Raw genomic sequence first — 26985 nt, 5'->3', positions numbered from 1 at the left:
TCATAAAAAAGATAATCTTTTCATACACTTCTCTACTGGCATGCCTCTCTCAGCTGTTTATCTGAACCTGATATTTTCCAGCCTGTGTCTTGTCTTAAAGATCTTTCACTGATCTTTACCTCTTATTTTTCCATTAAATGGACAAGCTAATCTTATATTATTTTCCCCAATTAAAGTCAACCTAGGTTAACATTTGCATGCACAATATAGGAACTATAAACTATTCAAAGTAAACTAAACAAACACAAATATGTTACTATATAAAACATGGGTAAATGGAGCATTTCTAAAGTGCATTTGCTCAAGAGACTTCACAGGAAATTTGTAATTGAAGCAGTTTGCTCCCAGTAGGCATAAGATTTTTTAAAAAACAAAAATGCTATTTTTCTGAGTTCATAAAGAAATCTCCAATAATTAGATGTAGCAAATGTCTCTTGCATACATCCAGACTATGCCAAAAGGCCTCTTACCCTAGGCAACAAAGCCTCAGGTAACACACCGTGCTTTCATATGCAAGGGGCAGGAATACATCATAACCTGAAAGAATTTAGGCCTACATGGTGTCATTCCCCATCTCAACTCCAGGAAATTTATGCATAATACAATGTTCATCCTCTCAGTGTACTATGTATCCTCAGAATCCATCCCAAAAGGGAACATTATTCCAGGCACTCGGGAGGGAACCAATGGGAGGTTTCTAAATGAACTGTGCTGCTGCAAGTGTCAGGATGACCCAACTAATAGCAGAGAGACACTGAGCCTCCATGGGGAATTATGGGCCTTCTATGAAGCTTGCACCAACAACCAGTGGGAAGAACTGAAAACAACTATACAGTTTTGAGGCTGCAGAGTTTTCCACCTCCAATCAGTGCTTCAATTGCTGGAGGCTGCTTGAAGTTCTACCTATACTCCTGCTTCCAACAATTGCTTCCAGCTGCGTAGCTGAACATGGGGTAGCAATAGTAGGAAGTTGGGAGGAGGTCTTAGTGTAGACAAGATCTTTGTGGCTGGATGCAGGAGCCACGATTTTCAAATATAAAAGTCTAAATCTAGTTTTGTTACGGATAGATGACTTTCCTTAAAAAGCCAAACAAGAACAGTTGTTAAATCAGTCTCATGAACTCTGAATTTTAAGTTTAAAAAAAAAAAAAAAGAGCGGCTGGGCGGGCGGGGGAGAAAGCTTTGATCTTTAAAAGTCCTTTCAAATGTTGCTGACTAGGATGGTATCCCTACCAGGTACTATTTATAAAGCTACCAGAATTAGTGAAGACAAAAAAAAATACTCCAAGATTAAAGTACCTCAAAACATAGGGCCTTCTTACAATGCTTTGGAAGGAAAGAACTAGTAAAAAAAAAATTTCTATAATAAATAATACTGAAAATGAGTTAAATCTATGCAACTTATTTAACAGCCACCAAATTTTATGCCTGGTCAAACTGCTACTGTATCTCAAATCAACATATATCATTCAACAAGTATAGTCCACTAAGGACCATTGTGCCAGTCAGAGTGACCACAGTTAACGGCATTTCACCAGGCACTTTGAGTGAAGTTCCTGGATCTGGCTCAATCTTGAAAACCCATGGATCACTGGGCGGCCCCACAGGTGGCACCAGGTAGGGTCTGGATGTACACACCCTTCACATGTTAATGGACAATTTGAGAGTATGGTATGCTGGAATGTTTGTCCATCCTGGCGACATGGCTTATGAGCATGCAACGTCATGCTTGAATAAAATGAGTAATTGAGGGAAGGCCAGATCTTTGAGGTGGTTACATGTTGCCCAAAGTCAAGCCACTTCACACACAGGATTTAGTGCTGATAGTGCATGGAGCAGCTAAAGCCATTCCAAGTGTTCCTGTAAGAGTGTCCAGGTTTCTGGCCCATATTGCAATACAGATAGTACATAGTTTGGATAGAGCCTGAACTTCCCTCAGTACAGAGATGTTTTGTGTCCATAAGCAAGACACTGACTTCATACAAGAGGCTAGATACCATTACCAAAGAACGTCCAGTTTGCTGTGACCATTTGAACTCAGATTGCAGTGTAGGTAGATGAACTCAAAGTTCTCCACAGTACTCAACCCTATCTGTACTAGGGTTCTGGTGGCCTAGCTCCACGGTTTTGGACCTTGGTCTTCTACCATGAGATGTTTCATTCCAGAGTGTGGGTGGTGCCTTAGAGACCAAGGCTGAAATTCTGACTTCTCCACAAGCAAGGCAGTGGAAGTGTAGTCTTGGTCAGACTTGACCAATCTTGATTCTGACATGTGCAGCAGCAAGTCCTAATATCCAGTCAATACCTCAGAGCAGTAGAGGGGTGAGAATGAATCCTCCTGTGCAGCTGCGGTTGTGTAACAACATGGCAAAAGCCAGGCACCAATGCACACTCACACACACACACTAGTGCCGGTGTATAGATCCCACACTAGATTTAGCAAAACATTTTAAATATCAACTCCTGTCAGGGCAGGTTTCGGTCTACATGTTTTCTCTTTATTTCAAGGATATGACAAAGGAAAGAACTGACCCACAGAGAAATGAATTAATATCATGGAAGCAAGATTAAATAGTGCATAAAAGGATAAAGAAAAGGAGTACTTGTGGCACCTCAGAGACTAACAAATTTATTTGAGCATAAGCTTTCGTGAGCTACAGCTCACTTCATGAAGTGATCATGAAGGATGAAGTGAGCTGTAGCTCACGAAAGCTTATGGAAAACTAATGGTATCTACCACACAGTTACTTAAATGACATTGTCTATGTCACAGTACCTGTGGAAGAATCATTTTGTTGTAGTGGAGTTTCAGACACCAGTTCCACAGTACAGTAACTTTTTAGGAAGCCTTACTGTTAGCTATTGACTGTATTTTCTAACTAAGAGCAGGGAAATATAGAGCATTGTTTGTACTATGAGGTCATCTTATTTGGAGGAGAATTGGCAAGTTCTCAAGGGTGGCCACCGTATGTGGTCCAGTCCCATTCCCTTTTACCTTACTCAGGCTCATAATGTTTTGTATTGAGGAAAACTTATTAGAGATTTCTTCCCATTTTTCTTTTTAATTGCTTTAGTATTTGTTTAGTGTCCTTTTTGTATATTTTCTCTATGGCATTTTTTTTCTTTTTTTCTTTTTCTTTTTTCTTACCTGGTGTTCTGGTAGTACGGTACACTTATTTTCTCTAGTTCAGTTTGTTCATCATGGATGTGTATTGGCTTATTTTTCCCCCCGTGTCCCTTTTTTGTCACTTTTTAATGGTATATTTTGTGATCTTTTCTGTACTCTTAGTTCAAATGGTTTTCTTCCCTTTTTTTCCTTTCTGTCTTAAGTGAACTTATCATTTTGCAGCAGTCTTATTTTTCTGTCTTTGATCAGCTGGTATTTTTTTTATGCTGTACCTCATATTGATTGCTATCCTTTTATGGTTGCAGAGCAGCAGCCGTGTTAGTCTGTATTCGCAAAAAGAAAAGGAGTACTTGTGGCACCTTAGAGACTAACAATCAGGTCACAGCACTGGAGTCCTCTACTGAAATTCAGTTCCTAGTCTGACAATAAGTAGGTCACTGGGTGGCAGGTTCGAACTTACTAGCACTGAAGAGCCCTGTGGACCAGAGTTCAAGGCCCACTGTTTGACACCAACATTGGTTAATGATATGGAAAAGATGATTTGGGAGATTGTAATTATTGTAAAAAGAAAAGGAGTACTTGTGGCACCTTAGAAACTAACAAATTTATTTGAGGATAGGCTTTCGTGAGCTACAGCTCACTTCATCGGATCAATGAAGTTCCGATGAAGTGAGCTGTAGCTCATGAAAGCTTATGCTCAAATAAATTTGTTAGTCTCTAAGGTACCACAAGTACTCCTTTTCTTTTTGCGAATACAGACTAACACGGCTGCTACTCTGAAACCTGTAATTATTGTGGTTGTTAGAGGTGACCAGGTACCTTTTAGAAAAGGATTTAGCTGTAAGTCTTACCAGATTTCAAGGCAAGTCAATTATTATGAGTCAGTGCATGAATCAAGTAGATGTGAAGAATTTTTATTATCCCTTATTTCCTGCAATTAAGGGCAATTCAGATAAAAAGTGGTCTGCCTTATTTCATGAAATTTCTTACTTTCAGCTCATAGGAGTCTTGTTGACTAAATGATAACCTGGCAAAACTAATTAATTTTGCCCTGAGCATTCTTTACACAGATGTCTGTTTTGAACAAGTTTTCAGCTTAATGAACCAGCTCCAAGTAGACAAGAAAACAGCTTCAATGAAAGTTTAGCTATTATCACAAAGATATCTTGGAGTAAGTGGCCTAAATTAGTAGTTTCCTATTTAGGCTATCCCAGAGTATTTCACATATGCTATGAGACATAACGATAGGGCCAATACCCAATACATCTGGGCCAAATAAGCAAGTTTACTTGGAGTAAAATTATTATTTAGTAGCATGTTCTACACCAACCTGTGCACCCCATACTAAAACAAATGTGTGTCCTTGTCTGAGCCCACTACTTCCTACCATGCACAATTACTACAAAGTGCCCTTATAAAATACAACAGTATTCAGTGGTAGCTGACCAACTCACAGCATTACAATTGAAAGTTGTAAAATTTGGGAGCATTGTTGGAGAATATAATGGTTTTATTTATTCTAAATAAAGATTTAGTGTCACAATTCAGAGAAGTCACTGTGTTCTCCTCCATAGTTTTCCTGCAGGAAAGAGAGACAGACAGAAAGACCAGAAACCATGAAGGTAGCAATCAATGCATGAAGTGTGTTCTGAAATGGTGATGTTCCTTTACAAAGAGATCATAGCATGGGCCTGACCTGCGACTAGTACTTCAGACTGGTTGGAGACAGGTGTTCCTTCAGGATGCACCACTTTCCATTGCAATTGCTGGTGTTGAAAATGGTTCTTTTTGCAAAGCTGGCCCATACATGCATGTCTCGTTGATGGAGGACCAATATTTTAGGACTACAGTGCAGAGATATTGACTTTTGTCCACGTGCTATGAATTATTACAGCATAGGTTCTTTATGCAGGAGTTTTTGGGACATGGATGTTTGATAACTGGCACCATCTATGTCCTTTGCAAGAGATGATTTATCAGAGACTGGCCTCTGATTCCCCAGATTTAGCACAATTTCACAAGGAAGTTAAAGAACCATGCAGTGGTTTTAACTTTGTACGTCGGACAGCAGCAATGGATTATACCAGTTAGAGCCAAAACGCATCAGCCATTATTTCACTTTGCAATTGCTCAGTCATGGGCATTAAAACCTATTTTTATTAGAACTGTGGTAGGAAAGAAGCTGGGACACTGTGATTCTCTACTTATTTTGTCAAATGTCAAGGAAACTTTCACTTTCAATGGAACAGTCAGATTAGCAAGGCTCTTTGGTTTAACGGCTGATGACATGCTCCTTTAACATGGTATCTCAGAACTGCTATTTTTAACAGCATACCTAGCCTCATTGCCTATCTTTTTTCCTTCTCCCACTCTCACCTTTCCACCCATTTTCATTCTACCACTTATGTCTGAAGTGAATTCTTTCCTAGTCCAAATCCTTCCTGATAACTCACTTATTTCATGAGGCCCACAAATGCTGTCACCATTCACATGCCACTCCCCTCTCCCAGCCCCCAATATTAGAAAAAAACCAAAAGTTGTGCTACGTTATTTTCCTTTATGGCTCCATAGTGTGTTCTTATTTGATCTATTTGTCTCAAGGCAAGGGTTGCATCTTATGCTTAAATAAGTTTTGTGCTGTAGAAGATAGAGCTGGTTGGGAATTTTCCATCAGAATGATTTTCCAATGGCAAATACAATTGCCACAAAAACAATTTTCTGGGAAAAAAAATCAGTTCTGCTGAGTTTATTTTCTGTTGAGAGAAATCAAAAAATTAAATACTTAGTTTCAGGTCAGTTCAACGCAAATCAGACTATTTTGTTTTGCTGAATTGGCCAAAAAGGTTTCATTTGGAAACAGTAATAAGGAAATGCTGTTTAATATTTCTTGTAGCGTATTGCCTTGTAGGAGTTGTCTGGGTTCTATGGGCCAAGACTACATCTTACATAATACAATTTGGATTTCCTTCTGACCAATCAGTCTGGGATGCCTCATAGGATTCACATTACTCTGTATATCATGAGATGTCCATCCAGGAAGTCTAGCCCCTACAAAAGCATGGGGGCCTTAGGCTACCCCTATAAGGCAATGTGCCACAATGGGAAAAAGCAGTTTAATGTTGAAATGACTCAAAAGAAAAAAGTGTTTTATTTTGGATTGTTGAAACAGCCCAAAATGAAACAAACATTTTGATTTCAGGAATGTTGGACTATTTGGTTTTGACCAAAAGTGTTGAAGTGTTTCATTTTGACATTTTTTTCCACCAAACAATTGCAATTTATTGTCCCCAACATGGGATGAAAACGAATGTTGAAGTGTCAGAATTCCTACAGGTCAGAAATTCCCACTTTTGCTCAGTTCTAATAATTGACTCCATTCACAGTAAAAAGCTACAAAGTGTCACAAAACTTGACATTTATTCACTAATTGCAAGATAAGTTACCACTCGTTTCAGTAAGAGACTAAACAAACCTGTATCATTACACACAGGAAGGTAAACTTCAGACCAAGTTTACGTAACCCCACTGCATTGTCAGTGCCCCTAATTTCTTCAGCCAGCCAGCTTCTTACATTTCTACTTTAAACACTATTTGCCAAGAACCAGAGGTGAAAGTAAGCCGGTATGCCCTGGTGCGGCATACCGGCAAGAGCCGGTGCGCCGTACTGGGGTGGATCGGCTTCCCCAGTGGAAATTTAAAAGGCCTGCAGCTCCCACCAGTGGCTGGAGCCCCCGGCCCTTTAAATTGCTGCCAGAGCTCCGCTGTCGGAGCCCTGGGGTAGTGGGGGTGGGGATGGGGCGGCGATTTAAAGGGCCTGGGGAGGTAGCGGCGGCTGGAGCCCTGTCCCCGGAGCCCTGCTGCTGGAGCCCTGGGGAAGCGGCGGCGGGGCTCCGGGGATGATTTAAGGGGCCCAGGGCTCCGGCTGCCGCTACTGCCCAGGGCCCTTTAAACTGCTGCCAGAGGCCCAGGCTGCTGCTGTTACCGCGGGGAGGGGGAAGGAGGCACTTGCCGGTACAGGGTGGGCCAGGGCTGACTCTGATCTCCCCAGCTCCTCCCCTTCCGCCCAAGGCCCCGCCCCTTCCAGGGGCCAGAGCCGGCCCCAGCCCAGCCCCGTACTGGTAAGTCCCGAGACCTACTTTCACCCCTGCCAAGAACATGCAAAGTTTTATAACAGTAACTGTACAAAAGCTTCTGTAGAGTGAAGTTCAGTGGCTGAGGGCTTGTTGTCATGGGGAAAAAGCCCTCCGTGGCTGGACATTTGTACTGTGCACAGAGTGCGCATTAGGGTAGTGCACTTTGAAAGCGTATTAAGTTAAGTGGCCTGAGGGTGCTCTTAGTGCATCGTAAACTTCCACCAGCGCATGAGTGTGGAGTAGCTAGTGTGCATTAGCTCCTGCAGATTTATCCAACCCCCCGCCAGCGCCTCCCCCCACCACACGTAGCGTTAACTTATTATAATGCTAACAGGCGGACTGCACTTCAGTTTCTTGCTCCTTCAAGGGGGCTAGGGGGAGAGGAGGGGAAGGGTGAAAAAAGCGAACCAATACTTTAACTGCAGTAAAGAGATGGGTCCTGAGCCCTGGGGTTCAGTCTAAGAGAGTGTTAGACATATAACCAGTATCATGACAGAAGGAAAAAACTTACACAACTCACATCATTTAAAAATCAGCCATTTAAATATGGGATAGGAAGATCTCCAAGTTGTTATATTTTATAGTGCAAAGATTCAAGGCATTTCACAGCTGCAGTCCAGACCCAGATATAAGTAAATCCATATGTGACCAGAATTTTCAGAAGCCTTCATGATCCATTGCCAACTTCAAGCACTCAGCAGCTGACCTTAACACTCCTGATCCAGACATACACACCCTTAATGCACAAAGGTTGTGGCATGTTTGGATCAAAAGCTCTGGGTCAGTGCATGAGAGAGAAAGGCCAGTTGTAAAGTTCAGGTATAAGAAAGAGGCCTCAAAAAAGTAAGGTAGGGTTGCCAACTTTCTATTTGCAGAAAACCGAATACCCTTGCCTTGCCCCCTGCTCCACCCTTTTCTGAGGCCCCGGCCCCACTCACTCCCCCACCCTTGCTCACTTGCACCGGGCCGGGGGGAGTGGTGGTGAGGGCTCCGACTGTGGGTACAGGCTCTAGGGTGGGGCCAGAGATGAGGGGTTCAGGATGCAGGAGAAGGATCTGGGCTGAGGCAGGAGTGCAGGGGGATGAAGGCTCTGGCTGCGGCAGGGGGTTGGGGTGTAGGAGGAGGTGTGGGCTCTGGGCAGTGCTTACCTCAGGTGGTTCCCAAGAAGCTGCTGGCATCTCCTTCCAGCTCCTAAGCGAAGGTGCAATCACATGGCTCGCTCCGCTGCCCACCCCTGCAGGCACCACCCCCTCAGCTTTCATTGGCTGCGGAGCCAGAGGGAGATGCCAGCAGCTTCCCAGAAGTCACGCAGAGCTGGGTAGGGATCCTGCCTGTGCTGCTGACTGGACTTTTAACAGCCCCGTCCGCAGTGCTGACCAGAGCCGTGAGGATCCCTTTTCAACTGGGCATTCTGGTCGAAAACTGAACACTTGGCAACCCTAAAGTAAGGACCAATAACAAGGCAAAAACAGCGCTCAGCAAAAAACAAGAGAACTGCTAATTAGAGAAAGGCAAAACTAAATAATTTTGAGAAGTAAAAACCATTTGTTTTGTTTCCTTTGCTGAAGTTTCTCTGTCTGAAAACCCAAAGAAGCAGATTCCGTCCACCACACAGTAGAACAAATAATGAGATCTATGTAGTAAAACCAATTCAGCCAATTATCTTCTACATTCTGTGAACATATATAGGCTATATCTGGCCAAGGAACATGAGGGGAGCAGTGATTGTGTAGTCTTTCTACCCCAAGCTATTGAGACCTAGGATCTAGACAGCTGTTCAGCATGCAAAGCCACCTGGTTTCTGGCATAAAATATCAGGGAAATTAATGCTGCTTTGGGTAATACATAACATAAGCCATGACTTCTATCCCCTCAGAGGTAGTGAAAGTGCACAGCTGTAGGCCTGAGGCCTACGGTGCCGACACTGCCAGATGGAATGCAGGTAGGAAGACATGTGAATGGGTTCCTCTTCTGCATAGTAGAAACCAAACTCCTCAAAGTTGAGGTCAGGATTTTCTTCATATCTATGCACTCTGTGGTGTTGGTAGACTACATCATGTATCCTTGATGCACCACAGCTAAACCCCCTAATAATGGGGGGGGAAATCACAAACATTCCTCACCCTGAATCCAACCAGAGTGTAAGTGGTCTTCACATGTTCATATTGAAAGGAATGATTTAGCACAAAGTCACTAGAGAATTTTGTTACCAGGTACAGGTTTGCATCTGTACCTGCTAGAAATGTGCCACAGCATAACCCCTCCCATTTGAACTTGTCCCTTTCTTGCTTTGGTCTCATTTCGTGGTGTCCCATGTCTTGATTGTACAGTGAGGGCTAGTCCTCACTGTAAATTGAGTAGTTAAATTGCTTGCTCTTATTTTACTTATCAGATCCCTCTGTCTCCATCTGAAAGACTGCAATGCTAAAATGTTAAACCTATCCTAGCCATAAGCTTTCTTAGAACTCCATCAAAGCCTCTTATCTCTACCTTGGTTCATCACAAGCAGCACATTTAATATAAAATGAACCAACTGTGATATTAAAATATCCTAAATATGATGCTGATCAGCACTTTAGGAATGGTAAGAGATCATATGGACACTCACTGTATAAAACAAGGTTTCAGAGTAGCAGCTGTGTTAGTCTGTATTCTCAAAAAGAAAAGGAGGACTTGTGGCACTTTAGAGACTAACAATTTATTTGAGCATAAGCTTTCATGAGCTACAGCTCACTTCATCAGATGAAGGGAGCTGTAGCTCACGAAAGCTTGTGCTCAAATAAATTTGTTAGTCTCGAAGGTGCCACAAGTACTCCTTTTCTTTTTGTATAAAGCAAGTTTTGGGTACAGAACTATTGGGGCAAGTTGCAAAGTTATGAGTATTCAGAGGACATCCAAATTCTATTAGGAATTCTTGCAACACATCTGGGTTTAAGGAAGCACTCCCTCTAAGAAAGAGATATGTAAGGAAGACACTATTTCAGAATATAATAATTTTGTATGTTTATGACTTAGCTACCAAATCTGCTAGACATAAATGAAGGGTTACATATATTCTGACTTTAGACGGCCTACTATTTATATCTAACGCATATTTAAATATAAATTTCAATATTTAATGCCAAGTTTTATACCACATCATTCACAATCCATTAAGTATTTTATTACATTTATTGTAGAAGTGAGAAATTTATAGTCCTTCATTTATGGTATTAATAAGGGATGATGAAACCACACTGAAGATATATTGCTTTTCAGTTTATATAGAGGTTTTCCATGATGTTAATGTTCTATTATAAGAAGATACATTACGGCACTTGGATCATAACTAAGATTTAAGAGAAATATTACTAAAATCTACACAGGCCTCAAGGCTGTGGCACAGATATTTACAAACATTTTGAATTCTCTCATTTGCTTTCTACAGAAGATCTGTGAATGGTTTTCATAGATCTGCTTGAAAATTTTCCAACAGAGTTTTCCACTGGAAAATTAAGGTTACAGGGAAATGTGTGGCTTTGCTGAAATTTTTAACACACGGTGCATAAATGCAGAAGTTGATCCAGAGAAAAGCTATCATAGAGATTACAGCGCCATCTGTTTTCTCGGACCAGCTTTACACTGGTGTGATTTCATTTACCCCAATGGAGTCATTGCCAATTTAAACCAGTGAAATTTAGAGCAGAATCAGGTCTTCCTTCCCACCAACCAGCGTCAGTAAAGTCAACAGATAATCCTGTAGTTTAATAGGGTTGCCAGGCATCCAGTTTTTGACCAGAATGCCCAGTTAAAAAGGGACCCCAGTGGCTGCAGTGGGCACTGCTGACCGGGTCTTTAAAAGTCTGGTTGACGGCGCAGCAGAGCCTGCGGCTAAGGCAGATTCCCTACCTGCCCTAGCTCCGTGCGGCTCCCAGAAACGGCCGCCAGGTCCCTGCAGCCCCTAGGTACTGGGGCGGCCAGGGACTAGGAAGCTCCGAGAACTGCCCCCGCCCCGAGTGCCGGTTCCGCATCTCTTATTGGCCAGAAATGGGAGCTGTGGGGGTGGTGCCTGTGGGTGCAAAGGCAGCGTGCACCACGCAGAGCCACCTGGCCGCCCATGCATCTAGAGGCTGCAGGAACCTGGCGGCCACTTCCTTGGAGCCGCTGTAAGCTCCACCTGGACCCTGTGCCTGCACCCCCCTGCCCCAGCCCGGAGTCCCCTCCTGCACACCCAACCCCTCATCTCTGCCGCCTCCAAGCCTCTCCCTCCCCCACCCTGCACTCCAAACTCCCTGGCCCAGCCCAGAATCTCCTAGTCCACACCCCACCCCTCATCCCTGGCCCCACCCCAACCCTTACCCCACACCCCCGCACATCAACCCCCTGCCCAGAGTCCCCTCCCGCATCCCAAACCCCTCATCGCTGGCCGCACCCCCATACCTCCTCCTGCACTCCAAACCCTTACCCCAGCCCAGTGAAAGTGAGTGAGGGTGGGGAAGAGCAAGCAATGAAGGGATGGAGCAAGTGGGGGCGAGGCCTCGGAGAAGGGGCAGGGGTGTTTGGTTTTGTGAGATTAGAAATTTGGCAACCCTATGTTTAAACAACATTCTTTTTACTTCCACAATTCACTACTACCAACATCTGCACAGGAGCTGCCTCCTACTAATCTGCAATGTACACAGCAATGTGATAAGGACCACAGATATTGCCCACTCAACTCAGTGATTCTGATAGCTTCTGCTCATAGTGAAGCTGATGGATTTATGCATCAACTGAAATTGCATCAGTTTTAGCCCCACTACAGCTACTGGAGTCTAGAAGTAGCAGAAATCATTTAGTGCTCTAGGCACAGATGAGGTAAACCTAGATTTTAAGAGTAAAAGAGCAAAGCCAATAAAGTATTATTCACGGAAGTGCTCTTGCTACAGAAGTGAAGATACAGAAGGCCAAGTCATCTAGTCACCCCCCAAGCAAAGGGATAAAAGCCACCAGGGTACTGACTAGGCATGGCTAGTATGTGCTGAAGAGAATGAACGAACACAAACAGCATCACTTCCCCCCTCCCCCACCCATGCATAGCACAGCCCTACCGTGCAATAACACCACCTCCTTCCACTGGCTTGCAGCTCTGTAGTTTCAAATTTGGAGTGAGGTGGTGTTTGGAATCAAAACAGTGAGCAAGGAAAGGATGGTCTCACTCTACAGCAGCATCTCCTTCAGGACATGGGTGGGTTTTCTGTCCAGCATCATCATCTGCTATAGAAACTCATTCTGCATTAGCACTCTCCAAGGTCCCTATAGCCCCTGATGGGGAAGCCCGACAGAATTAAGCAAGGATGACACCAACAGGTTTCTATAGAAGATAAATGCTGCTGATTTTTAGGTTAACAGGAAATAGTATATTGGGGGTGCTTTTTAAAAAAAGCTAACCTATTGATTTTTTTAAATAGGGCCATTATTCTCCATTATATTCTGTAGACCACCCTTACTCATATTAAGTAGTATAGTTATTTGAGTGGTCCCATTAAGGTGCTATTCAAACGGTGTAAGCGTGGCAGAATTTGGCCTTTTGGGTGGTGGTTTGAAGTCTATAGAAAATATTCTATTCTAGAGATGGACGGAAATTAAGTTTCACCAGGAAATGCTGATTTGCTGGACGGACGTGTTTTGCCAGATTGTATAAATTCAGTGAAACTTTCAGCAATCCAGGCAGGTTTCTGTTTCCATCTGCCACATGAACCGGCACCTGACAAAACAACATCTGCAGTTTACCACCTTCCTGCTGCTCTGTAGCTCAGTTGAGCTACTTGCTGGCTTTTATGAGGTTCAGGTGATTTTCCAGCAATAACCTGATCTCTGGCCTCATAGCATCATATGGAAGGCAGTTGGTTAGTCACAGATTAGGCAGGGCCCCAGCTCCCTTTAAAGAGTCAGACACCTCTATGACATCTTCAACGCATAGCTGATCAGTCATCCGTAGCAATCGTTCACCATTTGGTCTGTTTCTGCATGGCCACAAGGGCTTGATGGCCCGAAAGTCCAACACTGGACCAGACTTGATGAACCCATGTAATGGGAGGGTCCTGCCCCTGGGCCGCCTCCACCTCTCAATCGCATATCAGTATAAGCCATAATTACAAAGAACTTACTGACCCATTGGACTCAAATGTTTAATAACCCTAGAGTATTTTACAAGAGTATCCTAATATAAATCAGTATATTCCATTCATTTTTAAACCTCAACTGTTGCAGCCCCTTTTTACCAATAAAATTCTGTCTCTAAACAATTGTTAACCACAGCAGCTAGGCTGATAGGTAGGAGCAACACCTCATGGAAACCTAGATACTGTCAAACCTTTACTTTCTGTAAGTAAATTAATAGTAATTGGCTACTGGAAGGCTGGAGGAAAACATTGATTTTTTCTGCTAGAAGGTTGGAAATGTAGGCTTCTAATTCAATCAATCTGCAATCTTAAATATTTCTTGAGCCAGTGATAACTCCTTTTCAGTTTTCTCTTACAGCAAAAACCTTTATTTTGGTTATTCTGCTTTTACTGATGAAAAATTTACAGTCAACCATTTGAAAATGACTACTGGAAGTATATTACTTGCATCATTAGAGAGACAGTTCTGAGCTCCCTAATCTCTTCCTGGTTTCATTGCTTTCTTGATGTAAATTTAAACCTGCCCCTGAGTTAGGTTACTGTCATTGGCGTTAGCTGTAGTTTTTGAAAAGTTGTTGTAATATTCTCCCAAACTGCATTGATCAAGGAATGTCTGGACTTGAACGTGATTATATTAAGATAGATAGTGGTCTTAATGGAGACTAGATCTTAATGCCTTGAACATTTCTATTTTATCTTCCTAGCACCTTACTTACAAAAGAGAACTCATAAAATTTAACTTCAGGGCAGAGATTTTTTAATTTGAACACTATTCCTCTGCTGTAGTTGCACAGTTCCAATGAAGTTTGCCAAGAAAGTAGGTTATTAATAAGACCTAAAACATTAGTATGTCAGAGACAGAACCTGGATTTTTTTATTTTCTACAGCCAACAGGAGTTCTACATGAAGAATAAAAGGTAGACAACAGAATAAATACATTTATGCTAATGTTAATCAAGATAAACAACTCATATTTTCTGTAGATATCTGTGTAGATGTTAAATGTAGGACTCTAATTTGTACAGCCCTGGGCAGCTATTAAGGTAGAAATGATTGCTTTGTGGTTGAGCCTAAGTAGTATTAAAAATTTTCAATAAAAAGTAGGTTTCAGAGCAACAGCCATGTTAGTCTGTATTCGCAAAAAGAAAAGGAGTAATTGTGGTACCTTAGAGACTAACAAATTTATTTGAGCATAAGCTTTCGTGAGCTACAGCTCACTTCATCAGATGCATTCAGTGGAAAATACAGTGGGGAGATTTATATACAAAAAGAACATGAAACAATGGGTGTTACCATACACACTGTAAGGAGAGTGATCACTTAAGGTGAGCTATTAACAGCAGGAGAGCGGGGGAGGAGGGGAACCTTTTGTAGTGATAATCAAGGTGGTCCATTTCCAGCAGTTGACAAGAACATCTGAGGAACAGTGGGGGGTGGGGGGGAATAAACATGGGGAAATAGTTTTACTTTGTGTAATGACCCATCCACTCCCAGTCTCTATTCAAGCCTAAGTTAATTGTATCCAGTTTGCAAATTAATTCCAATTCAAGAGTCTCTCGTTGGAGTCTGTTTTTGAAGTTTTTTTGTTGAAGAATTGCAACTTTTAGGTTTGTAATCGAGTGACCAAAGAGATTTAAGTGTTCTCCAACTGGTTTTTGAATGTTATAATTCTTGATGTCTGATTTGTGGATACAATTAACTTAGATGTATAGATGTGCAAATTGGCTGAGATTTTCAAAGCAGAGTAGGAGATAGAATTTTCAGGTGCTTAATTGACTTAAAAGTTTAGGTCTCTTTTTCAGAAGAAAATTAGGCACTTGGAGAAAATCCTAAATCAAGGAGACTAAGTCACTTTGGCACCTAAGTCACTTTGGAGAAAGGTTACCAAATGGCTTTTAGACACACAACTCCCATTTAGTTTCAACTGAAGTTGTGTGGCTAAATCTCCTGGTCAGTTGTGAAAATCTCAACCATTAGCTTTCAGAAGTGATGTAATATGCTTTAGGAGCTATCAAACTTCTGTGGTGGCTCATGTGCTGCTGTTTTTATTTTTGAGTTCTGTTTCCCAAGTACACAGATGCAGGCTAAAACTTTAGTTGCATTTGCAGCAATGGTTCGTTGTACACTGTTCCCCAGCAGTTTTAAGTGATAGGAACACAAAAGGTAACACAGACTACATCTTCACTAGTGTCATATAGAAACAATTAACCACTTAGCTGCTTGGATCAGGGCTGGATTAAGGCCTAGACAGGGAGAGAAAAAAAAAAGGAATGTGTCAAGAGTCCCAGATCCTGGAGTATTGCAGTTACATTGCAGAATCTCCGCTTTCACTTACAAACTGAGCATTTCTAGCCCAAAGAGTTGTGGAGAAAAAGCTCTCAAAATTTAAAACAACCAGCCAACTCAAGGACATCTGCTAGAGTCTGCAGAGAGCCTGAAACAATCATTTTGAGAGGTCTGACCTGCCCTTGGTAGCCAAATTGGGTGCTAATACCAAGACTCACTGCTCTAGTGATCCCTTCCAACACCATACCAACAAAGGAATCTGTGTATGGTAGGAGAAGATAGTAGACCCTGTCAATTCACTAGAGCAGACTTGCTGCTACCCCTGCTTCTGAGGCTAGGACCTACTCTGAGAAAGATGTGGGGTCCCATGCTGCTGTCCCTGCCTCTTTAAAAGGTAAATCACCTTCCTGCCTCCAGCACTCCAAGAGGGTGAAGTGGAATCATGGACGCACACCGTAACATAGGGCCCTAGATGTGGCATCTTTTACTCTTTGCACAACAAAGATATGAAGCCGCCACACAGAGTTAGGAAATAGAGTTATTTGGGAGCTAAGTATATATAAACCAGCCAGGCAAAGCTACATATTGGGGCTCTGACAGGTTTCTGGTGGCTTCTAGGAGTTAGTATTTGTATTCATTGAATTGAGAGCTAAGCAACCACCCTAAAGGTCCCAGATTACCATAGCCCTGACTGGACTAATGTCTATGATACTGTAGAAAACACATGTCTAATACCACCCTGTGGAAACAACAATCCCTATATACATGATTTGTGGGGTAACGTTGTGGTAAGCCTCTCAATAGAACTTGAATTAAGCCCAATACTTGGCATAGGCTGTGCAACCTTTGTTTCCATTATTGGAAAATACAGATCTTCCACATAGAATCATAGAAGATTAGGGTTGGAAGAGACCTCAGGAGGTCCAATCACCTGCTCAAGGCAGGACCAACCCCAACTAAATCATCCCAGCCAGGGCTTTGTCAAGCCAGGCCTTAAAAGCCTCTAAGGATAGAGATTCCACCACCTCCCTAGGTAACCCATTCAAGTGCTTCACCACCCTCCTAGTGAAATAGTGTTTCCTAATATCCCACCAAGACCTCCCCCACTGCAACTTGAGACCACTGCTTCTTGTTCTGTCGTCTGCCACCACTGAGAACAGCCTAGCTCCATCCTCTTTGGAACCCTACTTCAGATAATTGAAGGCTGCTATCAAATCCCCCCTCACTCTTCTCTTCTGCAGACTAAATAATCCCAGTTTCCTCGGCCTCTCCCCGTAAGTCATGTGCCCCAGCCCCCGAATCATTTTTGTTGCCCTCTACTGGGCTCTCTCCATTTGTCCACATCCTTTCTGTAGTGGGGCGGGGGCCCAAAACTGGACTCAATACTCCAGGTGTGGCATCACCAGTGCCGAATAGAGGGGAATAATCACTTCCCTCGATCTGCTGGCAATGCTCCTACTAATGCAGCCCAATATGCTGGTCTTGGCAACAAGGGCACACTGTTGACTCATATCCAGCTTCTTGTCCACTGTAATCCCCAGGTCCTTTTCTGCAGAACTGCTGCTTAGCCAGTCGGTCCCCAATATGATGAGGCTAATTTAGCTACAACTAATCAGGAGAAAGATCTTAGACTCATCGTGGATAGTTCTCTGAAGATGCCCATGCAGCGTGCAGCAGCAGTCAAAAAAGCAAACGGGATGTTAGGAATCATTAAAAAGGGGATAGAGAATAAGACAGAGAATATCTTATTGCCCTTATATAAATCCATGGTATGCCCACATCTTGAATACTGCATACAGATGTGGTTCCCTCATCTCAAAAAAGATATACTGGCATCAGAAAAGGGCAACTAAAATGATTAGGGGTTTGGAACGGGTACCGTATGAGGAGAGATTAAAGAGGCTAGGACTTTTCAGCTTGGAAAAGAGGAGACTAAGGGGGGATATGATAAAGGTATATACAATCATGAGTGGTGTGGATAAAGTGAATAAGGAAAAGTTATTTACTTTTTCCCATAATATGAGAACTAGGGGCCACCAAATGAAATTAATGGGCAGCAGGTTTAAAACAAATAAAAGGAAGTTCTTCTTCACTCAGAGCACAGTCAACCTGTGGAACTCCTTGCCTGAGGAGGTTGTGAAGGCTAGGACTATAACAGGGTTTAAAAGAGAACTGGATACATTCATGGAGGTTAAGTCCATTTATGGCTATTAGCCAGGATGGCTAAGGAATGGTCTCCCTAGCCTCTGTTTGTCAGAGGGTGGAGAGAGATCACAGGAGAGAGATCACTTGATCATTACCTGTTAGTTTCACTCCCTCTGGGGCACTTGGCATTGGCCACTGTCGGTTGACAGGATACTGGGCTGGATGGTCCTTTGGTCTGACCCAGTATGGCCATTCTTATGTTCCCCAGCCTGCATCAGTGCATGGGATTCTTCCATCCTAAGTGCAAGACTCTGCACTTGTCCTTGTTGAACCTCATTAAATTTCGTTTGGTCCAATCCTCCAATTTTTCTAGGTCACTCTGGACCCTATCCCTACCCTCCAGCCTATCTACCTCTCCTCGCAACTTAGTGTCATCTGAAGACTTGCTGATGGTGCAATCTATCCCATCATCCAGATCATTAACAAAGATGTTGAACAAAACTGGGCCCAGGACCGACCCCCGGGGAACTCCGCTTGATACCAGCTGCCAACTAGACATTGAGCCATTGAGAACTACCTGTTGAGCCCAACGATCTAACCAGCTTTCTATCCACCTTATAGTCCAGTCATCCAATCCATACTTCTTTAACTTGCTGGCAAGAATACTGTGGGAGACCGTATCAAAAGCTTTGCTAAAGTCAAGATATATCACATCCACCACTTTCCCCATATCCACAGAGCCAGTTATGTCATGATAGAATGCAATCAGGTTGGTCAGGCATGACTTGCCCTTGGTGAATCCATGTTGACTGTTCCTGATCACCTTCCTCTTCTCCAAATGCTTCAAAATGGATTCCTTGAGAGCCTGCTCCATGATTTTGCCGGAGACTGAAGTGAGGCTGACTGGTCTGTAGTTCCCCAGATTTGCTTTTTTCCCTTTTTAAAATATGGGCACTATATTTGCTTTTTCCAATCGTCTGGGACCTCCCCCTTCAGTAAGGGTCCCACACTTTCCCTGACCTTCTTCTTGTTGCTAACTTTTCTGTAAAAAACGTTCTTCTTACCTTTCACATCCCTTGCTAGCTGCAACTCTAATTGTGCCTTGGCCTTCCTGATTACACCCCTGCATGGTCTAGCAATATTTTTATACTCCTCCGTAGTCATCTGCCCAAATTTCCACTTCTTATAAGCTTCCTTTTTGAGTTTAAGCTCACCGAAGATTTCACTGTTAAGCCAAGTTGGTCGCCTGCCATACTTGCTATTCTTTCTGCACTTCAGGCTACTTTCTTCCTACACCCTCAATAAGATTTCTTTAAAAATACAGATCTCCTGGACTTCTTGCCCCTCATATTAGCCTCCCAGGGGTTCCTGCACATCAGTTCCCTAAGGAAGGCTAAGTCTGCTTTTCTGAAGAAAAAGAAAAGTAAAGCTTGTAAAGAACGTTTTGACTAAGTTTCATTAGGTCTTTTGTCTGAAGATCCAACAGAAGCTGCTGGGTACTAAGCTTTTCTGAAGAGTCCAGAGACATCATCCAGATGCTTAAGTGGGAGCAGAGCATGTTTGAAAGTGTGGCCCCGTACATTATACATTTACTCCACTTTTATGATAAATGGAGAAAGTATTTTTTTATTTCACATTTTTCTACTTTGCAGTTTTGTTTTTCCCTGGGACTTGCTTTTGCTGGTTGTCAATTAATTGTTAGCATTTCCTTCCAGTTACTACACCTCTAACAGAAAATAAGTATGGCAACTTTATTTTTAGGGTGAATGCTTTACAGCAGGGAGTGTGTCAAAACAGCATCTGATTGAAGGATTCTTATGGGTTTTTTCCCTGTATGGTTGTTTAAGGAGCAGCATGATAAAACACCGTATTTGCTGTACATTTGTTCACCAACATCCTTGAGTAGTTCCCTTTTTCTAGAATTCTTTTCAATATTTTCAGAAAGCACTCTGCAAACCTTTTGATGTAGTTAGTTAGCAACTAACCTGGTATACTAGGTGCCATCCTTCTTTACAAATGCCTAAAACTTATGAAGTAATAGTTGAGTGCCAGTGTCTCTTATGTGAGACTGCTTCTTTATCATACATGGTCAAAGATCACACCCACAAGAATTTCATTTTTGTTTTAAAGTTTTCAATTTTGATTAATTTTTCATTTTGGTGGAAAGAATCTTACCAATTTTTAAATCAAATAGGTATTTTTTCAACTGGAAGAGAGACAGAGGGCAAAATATAGAAGGCAAGTCAGAGGAAAAAAACCCTATTCTTTCTCATTCTTTTTTGTTCCCCCCCATTACTGGAATAAAGTCCAAGTGTTACTTGGTTTCTCTAAATGAAACAAAGGATTACTTTTAAAATAAAAATTACTTTAAAAAAAAAAGTTTTCCCCTCCCATTTCTCTCATGAAAAAAGAGGTTAAAAAACTAAAAAGGTGAGGTTTTTTAATCAGAGCTCTGAGAAGAAAACTTTCATGAGTCAAAAAGTATCCAGATTTTTCCAAAGTTTTCCTTGTTGAAATTTTGACAAATGAAGAATTTAATAAAAAATAGGTCGTGAAAAAAATTCAACAAAAAGCTTTTCAACCAGATCAATCTATCACGGATATTTAAGTCTGAAGTTAAGTGACTGAGCATGCTAATATGGTTTCCTTTTTTTAAAAAAAGACCATTCCTATTCTGTGTGTTACATGGTCAGAACATGTCCTTAATCATGGGCACACAGTTCCTATTGACTTCAGACAGAAGTTGCATACATATTCAAGGTCAGAATTTGGTCCTTGGGAAATAAACTATTGCTGGGCCTCAAAACTGGACTTAAGTTCTTCACTTTCATATTTTGCTCATCTGGTTTACTTGTGAAACATGATTTGGCGTTCTAATGGGACCTGGTAATCAGCACTCTACTACCAATTGAGGAGCCCTACTATGTGCTTCTACACATTTTGATGGTCCTGGTAGCTGTCTAATTCCACACTCCAGTCTGTGCTTTGGATCATAAGTTTTTGGGGAACAACAGAAATATCTGAGTTACTAAAAAGGCAGCAATATGACCACAATTTGTTGCCTTTTTCTCCCTGTAGGCATTATTTCACTAAATTTTATACAAAGGTTTTTCATTTTTAATATATTAGACAAATTTAGAAGAGCACCACTAGGGTAATTAATAACCAAGCACTAACTCCTCATCTGATCTGTTGTCTGCAAAAATGTGAGTCCAAGCTTTGTCTACATTACAAGCTAGACATGTGACTCTTCCCTCCCCACTCATGTTTATACACTTATGCAAGTTTGTGTGCATGAGTAGGGGAATCCCATCCCTAGCTCACAGTGTAGACAGCCTAATTAATAGCTTTTTACAGTGTTTTTCATCCTTAGATATAAGAGAGTAAATATAAATATTCCATTTTACAATGAGGGGAAAGGGAGGTACAAGGAGGTAGAGTAACCTACCCAAGGTCACTCAGGACATCAGGCTAATCTGATATCTGAGCAACTTCAAAGATTTTAAAAGTTAAAATGAATCCATAGTGTCAGATTTTAAAATCAAAAGGAATTATGATGCAGTCTGACCTGCTGGTTGACAGAGGCCATCGGATTTTACCCAGTAATTCCTACATTAAGCTAACAGGTTTTGATTATGCTAGAACATATTTTTAGAAATACATCCAATCTCAATTTAAAGGCTTCCAGTGGAGAATCCACCACATCCCAAATAAGTTGCTCAAGTAATTAATTGCCCTTTAGTCACAGAAAAGTCAGATTCACCAACAGTTTCCAAAAAGTTATTTCCCATTCTAATTAAGGGGAATGAGGCATTTTAGATACCTCTCTGTGATAATTACTGACTTTTTTTAAATGGTGACCAGTATTTACAGTAGTATACAACTGCTAAAGTCAGACTATAAGAAATAAAAAGTAACACCACTTTTTGGTTTTCTGTTTATAAACTGGGGAGGTAGGAAATATTTCCATTCTAATTTTAATGCTCTCCCATGGGCCTGCTAATTTAGCAGCATTTTTTACTTTGCAGTCCGAGTGACTAATGGATATTTCACTCATTTTGATCCCCATTGTATGTGTGTCTGTTAAGCTTTTGCAAACAGTGTTGGCCAAATATGGTGTTCTAGTACCTCCATAAAGATACTATATAAATAAGAAGTCACCAAAGGTATGCCTACACTGCAATGTAAGCTCTGGGTTAGTTGAACCTGAGTTAGCAGACCCTGTGTTTGTTAACCGAAGCCTTGAGCGGCTACACGCATTTGTGATCCCAGGTTAGAATTGTTGAACCTGAGGTCCCAACCTGGTGCTCCAGTGTTTACACTGCTTTATGTGGGCCCAAGTCCAACCACCCATGCCCCATACTTCCTAATGCCCCTCCCAAAATGTGACCGCTCTAGCCCTTTGTTTGTGGTGGGAAAACTTGACTATCCACCCAACTTGACTGTTTGGGACAGAGAACAAAGCTGACCAGTGGGACTTAAGAATACTTTTGGTAGAATCCCAGAGCATAAGCCCAGTGGAACTGTGTCTGCACTGCAAAGCAATAAGGCTTGAACATTGGTTCCCTTAGTTCAAACCCTGGGCTTACATTGCAGCATAGACATACCCTAGGACAGTGTTTTTCAAAGTTCAGGTCGCAACCCAGTAGCGGGTTGCAGCATGTAAGGCACTGGGTCAGCTTGTTCAGCATCCAGGGACCCCACCGTCCCTGGTCAGCACCACCGACTGGGCCAGGATACTGCCTACCTGTTCTGACACCGTTCTGCACCCTGGAAGCGGCCAACAGCAGGTTCCACTTCTAGGCAGAGAGTCTGCAGGGGTCGATGGGCTGCCCCCGCCCTGAGCACCGGCTCCACACTGCCATTGGCCGGGGGAAGGGGGGCAGTGCCTGTGGGCAAGAGCCGCAAGGAGCTGCTTGTGCGCCTCTACCTAGGAGCCAGACTTGCTTCTGGCTGCTTCCGAGGCACAACACAGCCTGTGGTACCAGGGCAGGTGAAAAGCCTGCCTTAGCACCCCAGCTGCGCTGGTGACCAGGAGCCACCGGAGCTAAGTCCATGGTCCAACCCTGTGCCCCAATCCCCTGCCCCAGCCCTGAGCCCACCCCCCCAACCCAGAACCCCTCCTGCACCCCAAACCCCTCATTCCCAGCCTCATCCCAGAGCCCTCACCCCAACCCTCTGCCCCAGCCCAGAGCCTCCTCCCACACCTTGAACCCCTCATCCCTGGCCCCACCCTGCAGCCCTCATCCCAACCCTCTGCCCCAGCCCTGAACCCCTCCCACACCCCAAACCCCTCATCCCCAGCTTTCTTGGGTCATGGGCATCAGAAATTTTCTTCAACTGGGTCCCCAGAAAAAAAAAGTTTGAAAACCATTGCCCTAGGAAACCCATCTGAGTATGCACTGCACATTCTACATTGAGAACATTTTTTTTTTTAAAGACAGATACAGGCCTGGGTACAGATGTGAGACTAGTTATAATTGTAAAAAATGTGGAAACCCATGTTCACATCTATATCTATTGGAACAAAAATAATCTGCTCTCATAGCATGCAGCAATACACCTGTACTGGTGAGCTCCCATTGATAAGAGCACTGGGTTGGGAATCAGGAGATCTGGATTCTACACCTGGCCCCTATGTCTTGACTGAGCTTGGGATGGTTACTCTACCTCTTTGTACCTCACTTTCCCCTCATTGTAAAATGAGATATTTATATTAACCCTCTTATATCTAAGAATGAAAAGCACTATAAAAAGCTATTAATTAGGTTGTCTACATTATGAGCTAGGGATGGGATTCCCCTACTCATGCACACAAATTTGCACACGTGCATAAACACAAGCAGGGAGGGAAGAGTCACATCTCTAGCTTGTAATGTAGACAAAAGCTTGGACTCACATTTTTGCAGACAACAGATCAATATCCTACTGTGGGACATCATGTCCTCGGGAAATTCTACCACTACATGTTGGGTTCTATCTTATGGATTTAGAAAGAGCTTAATGACTTAGCAGCCAGTGACTTATAGCTTCCATTTGGAAATAAAAGTGGCCAATGACCAGAGCAGACCAATGTCCTCGTGAAATTAGTGCTGGTGAAGAGTGCCAGATTGAGAGCCGTGGAGACTGGAGCCACTTATGCAAAGGCTAAAGAATGTTAATAATGACAGCTTCTGTTACACTGATTGTCAGCATGCCTCAACCCTGACCTGCAGGACCTATACAGGTAAGAGGGTAGCAGATTCAACAGTCCAGTCAACCGGTGGCTGCTCTGCTGAAAGTGTAAATATAGGAACAATTACTGCCAATTACTACAGTATTTTTGTTTAGTGTGGACATTTGTCGACCTGACTCTGAACAAAAGCCACCCAGCTCTTTCACATTATAGTTAATGACTGTTCAATTGCTTGACAACCTTCCATAAATAGAGACCTCTGCTAGATGTAAATTGGAGACTTCACAGTGAAAGGCTCCGCACCCGAGTTATGCATTCCCATGACTTTGCCACCATCTTATCTGTACTTTTAATCCTTCTCAGATTTGAGTGGTCAAGAAGTAGGGTAGCATTCACAGAAAACAATTTTCAAAGCAATTGGATGAAGATGGGGTGCTATTACCGTGAATAAGAAGAAATTTTTGCACAGCAGCCTCCAAGAAAAACAAGAAAAGTTACAAGTTTAAGAGGAACTTGAGTATGCTATTTCTAATAGCAAGCTATGATATATTTTAATAAGCCTCTTAGCAAACAGCTTCTCCAATTTTTGCAGGAACAGGACTACATCACCTGTGGTTCCAAAAACAGACAGACATTTTGACTGAGACTGTGCAATGGCCATTTAAATGTATTTCTTCATCCTACAACTTCCATTTATCAGCCTGATACAGTTGTCAGTTGCATTTATAATACTGATATGTTAACTGTAGTTAGCCAGGTATTCAGACTGGAAAAGGAATTTATTTCCTAGCAATCATAGTGCAGTTTCTGATCTCATTCTGCAGTAGTTTTAACACTGTTGCACTGAGTCCTGCTGCTTTTCCCATTAAGCATTAATAGGGAAAGCTCCAGGGCTCAGCACATTGGAGCTCCAACACAGTGGAACGGGATTACTGGTAGCACTGCATTTGATCACCTGGCATCTCTTCCTAAGAACACCTATCCATATAAAAAATGGAAGAAATTTATAAATCTCTGGAGTGAAACATGCACTTGTTTTTAATATTGATGGTTTTAATATAATCAGCCCCGGATAAATTAATGAGCTGGTATTTTAATATGTGCTTTGTACAACACTGATGCACAAAAGGAAAGCAATTTTGAACTGTATAAACAAAGTTATATTTTGTTCAAGATAAAAGTCTTCAGCATGGAGAGCAATTCCTAAGTAAAAAGGTAAAAGTTAGTTTTAACACAATGGATCCAGAAAAGTCAATCAATCAATTATAATCTATGGATCACTAGCTTCTTGTAAGATTTGGGCATTTTTTTAAAACCTGTTGATGAATCACTTCAGTAAAACACCACCTAGAGCTCTGGGGGAAAGAAAAAAAAAAGCTCATCCACACAAATGAGTCACTGAAAGGCTATAGATGAGCATGTCTACCCTCATGACTGTTTCAACACGACTTTAGGCAAGATGATCTGTTTTCCTTTAATCTCACCTACCACACACTGACAAGCTGGGGCAGAAACTAAAAGGTCAGGAGTCTCACTCTTACCCATTGTAACCTGACTTTCCCATTTGAGGTTACACAGATCACTTTGACCCCATATTGTTAGAATTTGTTTTACATTCAAATTTGATGCAACCTAAAACCCTGAACTGGGAATAACTGCAGCAGGAGTCTTCCAACTGCCAACCATTTTCTTGTTTCCAGCTGGCAAGTTCTGAAGAGAACTCTGGTTTTCTGCCACATAATGTTCCATTTCCTTTGTCTCTGAGGTACTATACCGTATCTATTTCCTGCTGAAAGAAGAGTGATTGTATCTATAATGAGCTGATTATATATAGAATGTGAAAATTAAACTTCTCTCTGATATTTTGAGTCACTGAACTGACTCCAGTTGAGTATGCCGTCCAGTAGGCCTCAACTGGGAGCCTGCCCCTCTTGAGCTCCAATCCTAGCTTTTCCAATGACTTGGGTAGCCTTGGACAGGTCACACACTGACTCAGTTTTCCCAATCTACAATACATGCCTGTTTTATAGAGGTGCTTTGAAAAGTAGTGTTTGTTGAACATGAGGTAAATACTAAGATCTCCAGACATTTTATATAGGAGATCAGCATAATTACCCCCATTTTACACATTTGACCCACCCAAGAAATGTTTATCTGAAAGCAAACGTTCTGTTCTACCTATCCTTTGGTATAATCTGTGACACCTACAGGGAAACTAGGATATCACATTGAGTCTTATGATCTGTTTAAATATTTACAGGAAAAAGTCAACTTGGCAGAGGGTTCTACGTAGAATTAAGGAAGGGAGGGGGGAAATTACAGAACATTTCAAATGAATTGTTTTGAAGTCTTTAGTGGAACAGTTAATACACTTACAGAAATTTAGTTTTCATGTGTGCTTAAATTGATGAAACAGGTTTAATATAAATATTTTAAAACCTGATATTGTTTCTAACTAACGCTATTTATTTTGAAGTTGCTGAATAGATCCAGTTAAAATTTTTGATAAGGTGATGGATCTGCTAAGCAAAGGACTACAACTCCCATCAGCCTCCTCCACACAGCTTATCCCCTTCCCTGCTGGCCAGGTAAGGGGAAAGGACCTGATCAGAAAGTGGCCAGACTTGGTGAGGGGGCAGAAGTCACATGGCAAGCCAGGACAGAGAAGCTGAAGCAGCAGCCACATGGCAACCAGGGAGATGGAGAGAAGCTGAATTCAGAACAGAATCCCCAGGAACCTGTATCCAAAGTATCTGCAATCCCTTTCCTGCCAACCATAATAAAAATACCTTTTGCACCTAGCCACATGTCTCAGTAGTTATTGGGACCCACCAGGGCTAGCACCTATAAGGCTTAGCAGCTGAAAGTGCCTACAGTGCTTGCCTAAACGTCACTGTGCAGCTGTTACGCTACTGGTATCTGGTGTGGTGCGGGGGCTGGACTGAACAGCCTCAATATATTTTTCACTGAACTGCC

At 42.3% G+C, this 26985-nt stretch overlaps 2 long non-coding RNA genes across 3 annotated transcripts in view; one reads left to right on the top strand and one right to left on the bottom strand.

Annotated features, from left to right (window-relative positions):
- LOC125640199 (uncharacterized) overlaps positions 1-26985 on the bottom strand; it is a 590047-nt gene that overhangs the window by 517824 nt on the left and 45238 nt on the right. The gene's annotated exons all lie outside the window — the stretch shown is intronic.
- Positions 7195-26810, top strand: LOC142072896 (uncharacterized). The gene is made up of 2 exons (XR_012669505.1): positions 7195-7245; positions 26486-26810. It is a non-coding gene; the product is annotated as an uncharacterized LOC142072896 (long non-coding RNA).

The sequence above is a fragment of the Caretta caretta genome, chromosome 7 (genome assembly GCF_965140235.1).
Source record: "Caretta caretta isolate rCarCar2 chromosome 7, rCarCar1.hap1, whole genome shotgun sequence".
Lineage (NCBI taxonomy): Eukaryota > Metazoa > Chordata > Testudines > Cheloniidae > Caretta > Caretta caretta.
The sequence above is the reverse complement of the archived record's forward strand: the minus strand, read 5'-3'. Positions and strand labels throughout refer to the sequence as shown.